General features: G+C 40.1%; 1 long non-coding RNA gene across 3 annotated transcripts; it reads left to right on the top strand.

The window, feature by feature from the left end:
• The first annotated feature begins 335 nt into the window (after positions 1-335).
• On the top strand, positions 336-10708 carry LOC127467673 (uncharacterized). 3 transcript variants are annotated; one of them, XR_007903246.1, is made up of 4 exons: positions 336-623; positions 7206-7275; positions 9032-9248; positions 10508-10708. It is a non-coding gene; the product is annotated as an uncharacterized LOC127467673 (long non-coding RNA). The 3 variants fall into 3 exon arrangements; XR_007903245.1 differs by lacking the exon at positions 10508-10708 and adding an exon at positions 7708-7864 and having other exon boundaries at positions 9032-10416; XR_007903244.1 differs by lacking the exon at positions 10508-10708 and having other exon boundaries at positions 9032-10416.
• Positions 10709-10963: the final 255 nt, after the last annotated feature.

The raw sequence follows: 10963 nt of genomic DNA, 5'->3' as shown, positions 1-10963 counted from the left end.
TTTTGTATTGTCCTGTGAGAAATAGTCTGGGCTTGACTTTGAGAATGTGTACCTGGGCAACGATGTGTAAGAAATAATGTTCTGAGAAAAATAAATTCCCTAAAAGTAAAGCTGAAGACTGAGGATGTCTGGCATTTGCTTTTGGCATCCTGCATCCAGTGTTGGTAGACATGCTGCTGTGTTTTAGAAATCATCACTACACACTGATCAAAGCTCAACTGCACACTGAAATCCCTGTGTACCCTCCTATTTTCTGTGCAACTTGTGTTGAAGTGTGCTAATTTTGGCTGGGATAGAGTTAAATTTCTTCACAGTACCTGGTATGGGGTTGTGTTTCAGTTTTATGCTGGAAACAGTGTTGATTACCCAGGGATATTTCAGTTACTGCTGAGCAAGGCTTATACACAGAGCCAAGGCATTTTCTGCCTCTTACCTCACCCCACCAGAGACTGGGCTGGGGGTGCACAAGGAGTTGGTAGGGGACACAGGCAGGACAGCTGAGCCCAACCGACCAAAAGGATGTCCCAGACCAGACGGCATCATGCTCAGCAATAAAACTTGGGAGGGAGGTTGATCAGTGGGGCCAGCTGCTGCAGGACTGGCAGGGCATCGGTCAGTTGGTGGTGAGCAACTGTTTTCATTTGCATCACTTGTCTTTCTTGGGGTTTATTTCTCTTCATTTTTTTCTTTTTCAGAACATTTATTGTTATTGTTGTTGTTGTTATTGTTAATATTACTGTGACTATTTTATTTCAATTAATATACTGTTCTTATCTCACCCCATGAGTTTTCTCACTTCTACCCTTCCAATTCTCCTCCCACCATCCTGCTAGGCAGGCAGTGAGCAAGTGGCTGTGTGGTGCTTTGTTAACAGCTGGGGTTAAACCACAACTTTGACTAACCTGATTCATACGTTTTCTTTTACACTTTCATATAATTAATAATCTTTGAAATGTAGAAGAACATTAGTAGCAGATGAGAGTTTCTTTGTAATGGTACTGAGATCAAATCATCCTGTAAAGTAAAATATGTATTTTCCTTCAAATCTCCTATTATTCAGCAGTGACATTAATTAGTTTTTCTTATCTATCTTAGTGTCTCTCTGTTGTTGTCTTTTAATACCCTGTTTCTCATTTTCCCTGCCTTGCCCATCAAATAAAAGATACATAGGCAATTGCTGGGATTTTCAAGGCAAATTTGGCATCCTCTTTATTTACTTTGATTCCAATGACAATCATGTCTGACAGTTTTTTCAAGAACAGTGTTAGCTGAATAAACGTAGGTTGGCAGTGTTAACAGAGAATTTCCATTTTCTCTAAACTGGTTGAAAATCCATTTTTATTCAGTATTGAACATCATTCATCTTTACAAAACCACAGAGAATAAAAAACACCTGGAATCTAAAGTATTTCTCTGTACACTGTGTTTTTGCATTCATCTAGGCAGTGGAAGTTCCCACACAGTTCACTGTTGGCTATGGTCACTGATCTCAGGTAACCAGTGTCTTTGTGACCTACAATTTTTCTTGCTCTGTTGGAAAAACCAACCAGATAGTGAAATCACTATTTCCAAAGACAACTGCAATAGCTCAGTCTTCCTTGTCCATGGGCAATTAATAAACAGCAGACTGGTGGTGGGTCAACTGCTTCCATCACAAAAAGCATGTCAGAAATGGTGACATGGATGGGAACCATGGTATATTTTGACTAGGTACATCCAGGTTCTTGCTGGCTGTTAGGTAAGAGTTGGGACTGCACTACAGGAGGGAAGATGTTTTATGTGTAATGGCCTGGCTGGTCTGTGGTCCTGTGCTATGAAGCACTTCCCTTGAGCCATTAGTAAGGACACCCCAGGAAGAAGCTGGGACTGAGAGGGTTAGCAGCACAGATTAAGGAAGGTACATGTCTCAGAGTGTCTTCTACACCTGCTCTGCCCCTGCCTCAGTGTCATCAGAGCATGATGCTCTCTGGTCTCCCTCACCACTTCCCGCTCCCTTTCTTCCCCCATTGTGTGCGCACCCTGCTCCTGCACCCCTGGCACCAGCCAGCCTGGCTTGGGGTAGAGGCAGAACATGTGTCCCTTTGTGTACAGACTACCCTCAGGCAGCCCTCTGCCACTACCCCACTGGCTGGTTGGGGAAGCAGTGAGGGCTCTCTACTACTCCCATTTTTCCATGTCTTCGGTGCTCACCCTAAACTCTTCCCAAGCAGCTGGAACAGGACCCAGTGGAGCAGGAGTAGGACAGTCCCATTCCTAGGGCTCCATTTCTTTCTTCCTCCTGTGTTTCTTGCAGGCTAACAGGGCCGGGAGATGGACTTCAGCCCCAGCTCATGGCCACCCATATTGCAGAGCTGTCCCATACTCCCCAGGGTGGTTTGACCATAGACACAGCCAAGGGTTAGCATGGACTAGGGAGGGCTCTGGGTACAGAGTTTAGATGTGGCCACCACGGGTGGTGGTGTTAGAGGTCATATGCATGGACATGAGCCATGCTGCACCAGCTGGTCTCCAGTCCAGAGCTTGGTCCCTGAGACATCTAGGTTGTCAAAGGGGAGCTGCCCAAGGTCAGACACATTTGATAAAGTCATGGGCAGATCAGAGCTGGTAAGATAGGGAAAGGGCAGGGTAAAACGTTGTTAAGGGCTGTGTTTGTCCTTTCGGTGGCCTTTGTACATATGGCTCAGTCATTCTAGTGGATGGAAATAAGGTAAAAATGATAGACCCCCTTTGCAGTTGTCTTTCATAACTTCTTATAGGTGCAACCCACACAAAAGACCAACCCTCAGATCTGCACTTGAGACTTGTAGTGGATGTTTATCCCCCAAGGCTGCCCACATGCTGTTCCAACCACACAAGGCACAGCCTTTTACTCCTGCAGAAGCAGTTCTAGTGAATTCACTACCCTGTGACAGGGGATGAGGCATACCTACATAGATTGGATTAGACTGAAATGTCAAATGCACATGTGTCCTCACATTACCCACTGTGGAAGCAGGTAGCTGAGGCTTTCTGATGTTTTTGCTATAAAAGCAGAAAGATGTTCAACAAAATGGCTGTGAGGCAAAGATGCTCCACGATTACAGCGTGTCCAAGAGTGAACGTGGTTTCACAGGACAGACACAGTCCTCATCACAAAGAAAGAAGTCCTAAAGAATGACTGAATAAACACATGAGACTGAAGGAAATATATGTGAGATGCTCCTCCTAAATGCCATGCTCTAAAGATAAACCCCAGGTACCTTGGACACAGCCCTTTCCAGAGGCTACATTATATGATCCTGCACCACAGTATCCCCTCACAAACAGCTGGTGAATTGAACTCCAAGAGTTCAGGCTCATTTCAGCAGTCCTCAGCACAGCTCTTGTAGGAGAGATTGAATTTCCACCCAAACTTCTTGCTGCAGCACCAGTAGGACAGTTGATGACTGTACATCTAACCCAGGATAGGTAAAACATCACTTGCAGAACTGGTGCCCTGGCAGAAAGGATGCTCAACTAATGCAAAAAGACCTCATTCTATAATCACATTTGCTGGCATAAATCAGGAGTATCTTCACTGATGCAAATGAGGTTACTCCACAAGAAATCCTGCAGGGATATGACTAATGTTGCCCCTGATTCCATTATTTTTTTAAGTAGTATAGGAAGATGGTATCCTGGGTGCCAATTGTATTACAAGTTTGTTTCTGCAGAAACAAAGACATCTGTGGAAGAGCTCTTGACACTTCCAAACCTGTGCATGAATCACTGCACACATCACAGATCAAAAGGAGAAAAAACCCAAATATTCCCTTCAAATATTTTCCTCTGAAAATTGACAATTCACATTTTTACTTTTAAATACTTCTCAGGATCTCCAAGGTGCGGGGGGGAAAAAAAAAACAACAACCAAAACCAAACTCTAGAAGAATTTCCTAAACTTGATTAGTTTCATGTCTGTAGGTGACATTCACCTGCAAACCACCAGAAGCTGTCTCCTGGAATTAGATGCTATGCAGTGATAGAGGAAGGTAGGGCAGAATTTCTGGTTACTGCTTGCCTTCACCTCTAACTATCCATTTGTCTATCACAGCTTTTTGACAAATTACAGGCAAACGTGTGGCCTATCCTATCAGCTTCAGAATAGCAAATATGATTCATCCCAATGAAAGGATGCTCTCAGTCCCGAGACCAAGGAGTACCCTGGCCTGACATTTGATTTGTGTATTGAACAGAATTGTGTCTTTTTAAATTAGTTCTTAGTATAAAGAAGCCCATGGGCACTGAAGGGAGAAAAGCTATACACTTATTTTCATAACTCCTCCTTACCCAGATATGGAAGATCCCTCAGAAAAGTAATAATTTAGGTGACATAGAAGTCCCTTTTTTAAAAGGATCATATTGCAGTCATTTATATGAAAAGCTCAACAATACTTTTATGTCCTTTGATCCTCAGAAGCCTCCATTGGATTCTTATGCTATAACAACACATAAAACATTGTAATACTTCATTATTTGGCACAGCTGAACTCTCTTTCAAACAGGTTTTTAAAGCTGTATTAGAGACACCATTGTCTTGTCTCAATCACAGATATCAAGGGCAGAATTGTGGACTGAATCAACTGCTACTCAATTATGCCTCTTTTTGATGCAAAACTAAAAAGGTGCAAGCCACGAAGAGTTTAAGAATTAAGTGGGATCAAACTTCATATGGTTGTGTTTTCTGAGACCATCTGGTTAGCAGCATGTATTAAGAGAGCAAGACAGCTGCTCTAAGTAAAGCAGTAAAGTTGATGAATGTGGATTAAACCTACCAAGAGTTTAGCATTTGATGATATCAGCCTAGGGAGACACTACACATGCCCTGGTAAACAACTTAATATCATGACCTGAAATATTCTCCATGCATTAACTTCTAGAATTGGATCTTTTATATAATATCTTATGGTTTTGTCCAGGCCATCTGGAATACAAGCTGCCAAAAGCCATAAGAAGTTTGCTGCTAGCTTGCTTCAATATCCAGAGTTGTGAGTTTTTTAAAGGAAAAGAGAAATGCAAATTACAAGGTGTCAAAATATTGGAGGAGAATTTCACTAGAACTTCAGCCTGGAAACAGGTGGTCTATTTTTACTACATTTTAACAGATTGAAGTACACATGTTGGAGCAAGAACTGTCTTCCCATTTCTCTTCATTGTAAGCATAATTATCTTTTGTTAAGATACATCATCATCCTTCTTCACCATAACCTCCTGGAGCACAACATGCTTAAATTTTGTCTGCTAAACACAAAAGTGCAATGCAGTGAAGGGAGTAAGCTCATGCTTTCCTGAAGCATACTGGGTTAAGTTGTGCACTTCAACTTAGACATGCTCAGAAATGTTTCACTGAATTTTGGCCACAGTTCCCTCCTTCACAAAGCTGTTTTTACTTTTCTGAGTTACAGACCTGACAAAGGCAAGAGGCCAGTTAGTAAGCATCTGATGCAGAGTGAAAAGTCATTATTACCAGTTGTGTAACACAGCTTCATAACAGCTTACCTGGAAATACCAACAGAACAGTTGACTGATATTGGGACCCTGTTGGTCCAGCTGCCCACCCATCCAACTGCAATATGGGTCTGCATTTGGCTAACCTGAAGCTCGGGGGAGTCCAGGACCTGGAAGCTTGTGCCCATCAGTACTGACATAGCTGAAGAGGTTTTAGAAGTCAAAGGAGATATTGCACCCTATTTTGTTTATCTTCAATGAGTGAAAAACTACAGAGATTTTTTTCTATGTTTACTCTTTTTTTTTGTTTTCTTCTCAGGTAACAAATTGAAATTTGTTTGCCCTGTGCTTCATGAATGATTCTGTAGATGGCTGGAAACAAAACAGAATTTATCACAAACAATGCTCCATGAAATTAAACCAGATTCAGAAAGAATTAAATGTTTCTTATTTCTATTTGAAACAGTCTTTTTTTTTATCTTTGTAATTTCCATTTAACTGGAATTATGAACTCTATTGAGCGAAAACTCTGCGTTAACAACTCAGCATTTCCTTTGTTTCACTCAAGTTTGAAATGCCAGGTGATGATGCTTGGTATCACAAAATAATTTGTTTCATTTTTGAATGCATGCTTAGTTGTTGCACCTTCAATACCTTTTCTGTCAGAAAATGCAAAATTACATATTTATTATCAAGATAAGCATCAACATATGCCAATATTACACTCTTGGAGGCCTTTTCTTTACCATGGATGTAGCCATGAAGCTTTTACTTGCTCTTACCAGAGCCAGTCCTGGAAGCAGTTACATTGCTCTGGGCTTGAATCCTGGAAAAGCTGCTGGGTTTAATGCTTTCTGTTACAGAACTGATAAATAGGATCCACCAAATGTATTGCCAGTCACCATGTTATTGCTTTCTTCTAGACAAGGAAACAGGAACACCCCAAATCTTCTGGGACATGGTAGAAAGCAGGCAATTCTCAGGCTCTTTCCCCACCTGAATTACATTCAGAAGCAGTCATCTGCTCACAGGCAGCTCACTGTGGGACTGGGACAATAGTCTGACTAAACATGAAAAAGACAAGTTAGGGGAATTGCAAGACAGACAAGTACTGGTTCACTCCTGAGAACTTAGAAGTTTTCAAACAACCAAGGGCAGCCTCAGCTTTACGGTTTTCATATTACTAAGGTAAAAACAAGCAACAGGAGAAAAAAAGAGACTCTACGTCTCGTCTGAACAACATAAGGGAGCACAGATGACACATTCTTGCCTATTTGTAGGTGACACAAATGAACTCTCTACAACAACTAAAGAGTTTTCTTCTCTGTTTATGAGTAGTGTCTAAATTTGCAGTATTGTCACATACTGAGAGAGGAGATGTGTGTTGACTTTCTCATGGGTAAAAGCTGTGGTGCTTCCCTCAAAAAGAAAAAATAATATGTGGGGTCCCCTTGACGTCCACATACACTTTGTGATTTGACAATTGGTAGCAAATTCTACCTGAGGGTAGCAAGAACAAGTAAGAATTTTGAGCACAGATGCAAGAAGACTCTCAGGAGCTCAGTGATCTGTGCAGGAGGTAAAAATAAAACTTCTCATATCAGAGAAACAGAATTTCTTAACACAGTGTTCTCTGACTTCCTAATGGAAATTTCTCTATTCAACTCAGGAACACTTCTACAAACAAGTAAATCTCTATAAATATTCCATACTGTGTATAATTTGAGTTAAATTTGCAGGTTGATCATAATTGCTGTGCCAACCAGTACCAGAGGAAGCTGGACTGGACATCGTGGATGGCTCTTTCAGGTATTTAGTGCTTATTTGGCAAGGCTTGCTTCTGCTCTAATGGGTGCACTGGCATACACATTCCAGAACAGAGACAAAATCAATGTGTTTCACAAGCAATTTCGTAGGGTTAGAGCTGTGTTTCTTCATGATCTTTCTGATATTGAAGGAAATTACAATGCATTCCAACAATGTCAGCAGACACTTATGTTAGCTCTTAACTCAATGGACTGATATAATTTGGAATCTCACTATATCTGTGAATACATGAGTGGGATTTTAAGATATATATGACTGCTGCTGTCAAAAAAACTAAATTGTAACCTTGAAAAAAATTATTGCGAAGCATCAACCAAAAAGCTATAGATGTATTTTTATAGTAGTGACTATTGGACAGACTTTTTGGCATATGGTCTGATCTGTCATTTGTTCTGATCTTGCCCACTGATTTAGCAAAATGTGCAAACCTGTCTTCAAGACATTAAGGTGAAGAGGGAGGAAATCTGGGACAAAACCAAAGTTACCAAGAACAGAAAAGAGGGACAGTTTCCCTTAGCAAAAGGAATCTGATCCGAAGATAAATGTTTTAGATCTTCTGAAAAATGCAGAGGTACTTCAACTCCAATTACCTTCAGCAAGATTTAAGCACTTGTAACACTCAGGAGAACTATGCTGGTCTTTGGAGGGCTTTGTATTTGCATTTTCAATTCTATTAACCTTGCTGATACCTGTTGATCACACACCACATTTTATGTGCTGCATGTGTCTGTCTGACGTGATGTCAGCATCTGTTCTTCCAAAAGTGCAAGTGTGCCTAATTACAAAATATTACACTAGGAGTATCTCATTGCCTCATATATTTTTGTCTTGTTTCTTAGAGGTATGTCCTGGAGATTGGATAGTGCAAAAAGAAAATAGTTTCCTTTCAGTAGTTGGTAGCAGCTGAGGTCTGGGAAGTTTGGGACAGAGAAGCAGCTGTTTTCATCTTTTGTTTGATGCCTGGAGAAGTATGGGGCTCCCTGCATCAGGAATATTCATGATGCAACAGAACTAAGTCTGGAAATGAGAACACATTAGTACACTGTAGAGTGAAAAGGCTGAAATTCTCCATTTGCCAAGTCCTGTTTCTCTGCTAAGGGAACAAATAATAAGCAATGTCCCAAGAGAAGATAGGGAAGAAGAATACCAATGTAAGCATTATCTCATGTTGATTTTCAGTCTGATTCAAAAGCAAAAGTTCATATTATCAGGTAGTCTAAGTGGATTTCTGAATATAAGAGTAGATTTAAAGAGTTTCAAGTTTCCCAGCTTGAAGGCTGTTTAGCAAAACTGAAGATGGCACAAAGTTAGTGATTAATGGAAATATTAAATGCATGAAAGGATAATGTATTCATATTCTGAACAGCATTACACTACCAATCAGTTGTTTGGTTATAATGTGCTCCCATTATTCTGTGCTACTAATGCAAATACAATTTGATCAGTTGAATCAATAAGAGAATTTCATTATTACAGCTTCTTGTTCAGTTTTGGAGAGCCTGGAAACAATGAGGTCTTGATTATCCTCTGCGTAAATGTTGACAAATGTTACTCATATTACCTAATGTGCTACTGGAAGACACTGAGGTTTTATAGGGAATGTGATGAGCCACTGTAGAATAGAATAGAATAGAATAGAATAGAATAGAATAGAATAGAATAGAATAGAATAGCTCACTGTAGGTGTCTGAGTTATAAACATTACAATGTTGGCTGATTTCCTGTCACCTTTCTTCAGTCACAGGCTCTGTCTACAATGCCTTGGAATGGGCCTGCGCAGAAGAAGCACTGGTGCTGTAGTGCTGAGCAGTGGGGCACTCATGTTGCTCACATTTCAAGGAAATTTCATTTTCCTCAGACTAGATCCAGTTGGCCCCAAGGTTGAACATCCATCAGAGATACTGGTGAATTCAGAGGAAATATTTCCTGGTCCTGTGCCATCCAGAAAGACTCCTGTATGTGCACTCAAAAACCTTTCCATAAGGTGACCCAAGTACAGTGAAGGGGAACTATTGACTCAGGTTTAAATAGCACTCCTGATTTGATCTAAAATGCCACTGCCAGTGCAACAGCATCACAATTCTCTTATAGCTCAAAGAAAGTATTGTTATGATTTTGAGTGATTTCTTCCAAAGACAGCTACATTTAATATCCTTAATATTTTTCTCACTCTTTTTCTCAGAGTAATTGCTTGTGACATCAGGCATTCCAATTTTTTTCCTATATTCATCTGATAGTACAAAACCTGCATTCTAATCAGTGAGCTCAGCTATGGTCAAAAGCTGAAAAAAAGAGGACATGACAGCTCATACCCACTGTTCTTTTAATGTTTCAGAGAGTGCAATAGAACTGGTCAACATTTTTTGCTTACAAATACTTTTGATGGAAAAATGAAAAGACACTGAGAGATGAATCAATGCCATAGGAAACTGTTGACAATCAGCTGGCTGTCTGCAACCACGGCTGATGGCAAAAAGGATGAACTTTAAAGAATACAGTTGTTTGAAATAAAAGTTAAAAAAGTAACACATTTTTCTTTTGGCACAATATCTGACAGTAACCAAACAACTCCAGTCTTGACCTTGTGCTTTAAAGCAAGGCGGCAGGAAAACCACAAAGAGGAAAGCAGAGAGCTAGAGATGATGACAGTGTTACAGATCATGCTCAAAAGAGCCTGGTTGTTATACAGTTCTCTCATCACCACAGCCACAAAAGCTTGCAGGAGCTGATCAATGGCTTCTACCTCAGAGGTATTATCTGCAGGGGAAAAAACACTCACAATTTCTCCTAAATATTGTACTTTAACATTTTTTTAGAAGCCAACATATATCTTTTTTCATAATTAAATTATTTTTCCTCTTCTGGCCCCTTAAATTTCATATTAAAAACATAATTCATATTTTTCACTAAGTTTTATGCAGAGTATTAGGTATATTTGTATAATTTATAAATAATTCTAGTATGATTAGCCCAATGAATGCAGAGATCATTTTCCAGAAAGAAGAAGCATATGAGACTTTTGAGTTTTAGTGAAGCAATTTTCAGAAGCTTGTACAATTAGAAAGAAAAATCAAATATAATGTAGTAGATTTTACTTGCTATAGGATCTGAATAAAATCTGTTTGTGAGAGGTGATCTTTACATCTTGCTCTTTTTTTTAATGAAACATATACAATCATGTTAATTTTCTATTCACATTTTATTATCCCCACAGTAGGACTGAACATGTGTGCAGAAATGCAAAGAACACTTTAAAACACCTACCTGGAAAGTCTTCTCTTATTTTCTTGCTGGACGAAGACATCATAGTAAGGGCAGAAGAGCAGGAATATCACTGACAAGCCAACACAGCTCACTGTATACTGAGAACACACCACACAGCTCACTGCACAAGGCAGAAACTCTTGTGGTTTCTAACAACTCTGCACTGAAGTGACACTGCTAGCTCTCCTTGCTGCAAATGTGAGTCTGGTCACTCTTCACCATTTTGACTCTCTTTTGTACACACTGAAGATGGGTTCAAGCAGAATTTGTCATCCCTAGTCTCCTCTCAGCTGTGAGAATCAGGCTAAAAAGAGTTAAGAAGTAGTGGGCTGGAAATGTAAGGCCCTACTTATGTCCTTAATTGGAAGATAGACAGCCTGATCCATTCTTGTGTCATTAGGAGATG

Source organism: Manacus candei, unplaced genomic scaffold (genome assembly GCF_025592945.1).
Source record: "Manacus candei isolate 608988 ecotype Guabito, Panama unplaced genomic scaffold, ASM2559294v1 h1tg000014l, whole genome shotgun sequence".
Taxonomy (NCBI): Eukaryota; Metazoa; Chordata; class Aves; order Passeriformes; family Pipridae; genus Manacus; species Manacus candei.
This window is presented reverse-complemented; position numbering and strand designations above follow the sequence as displayed.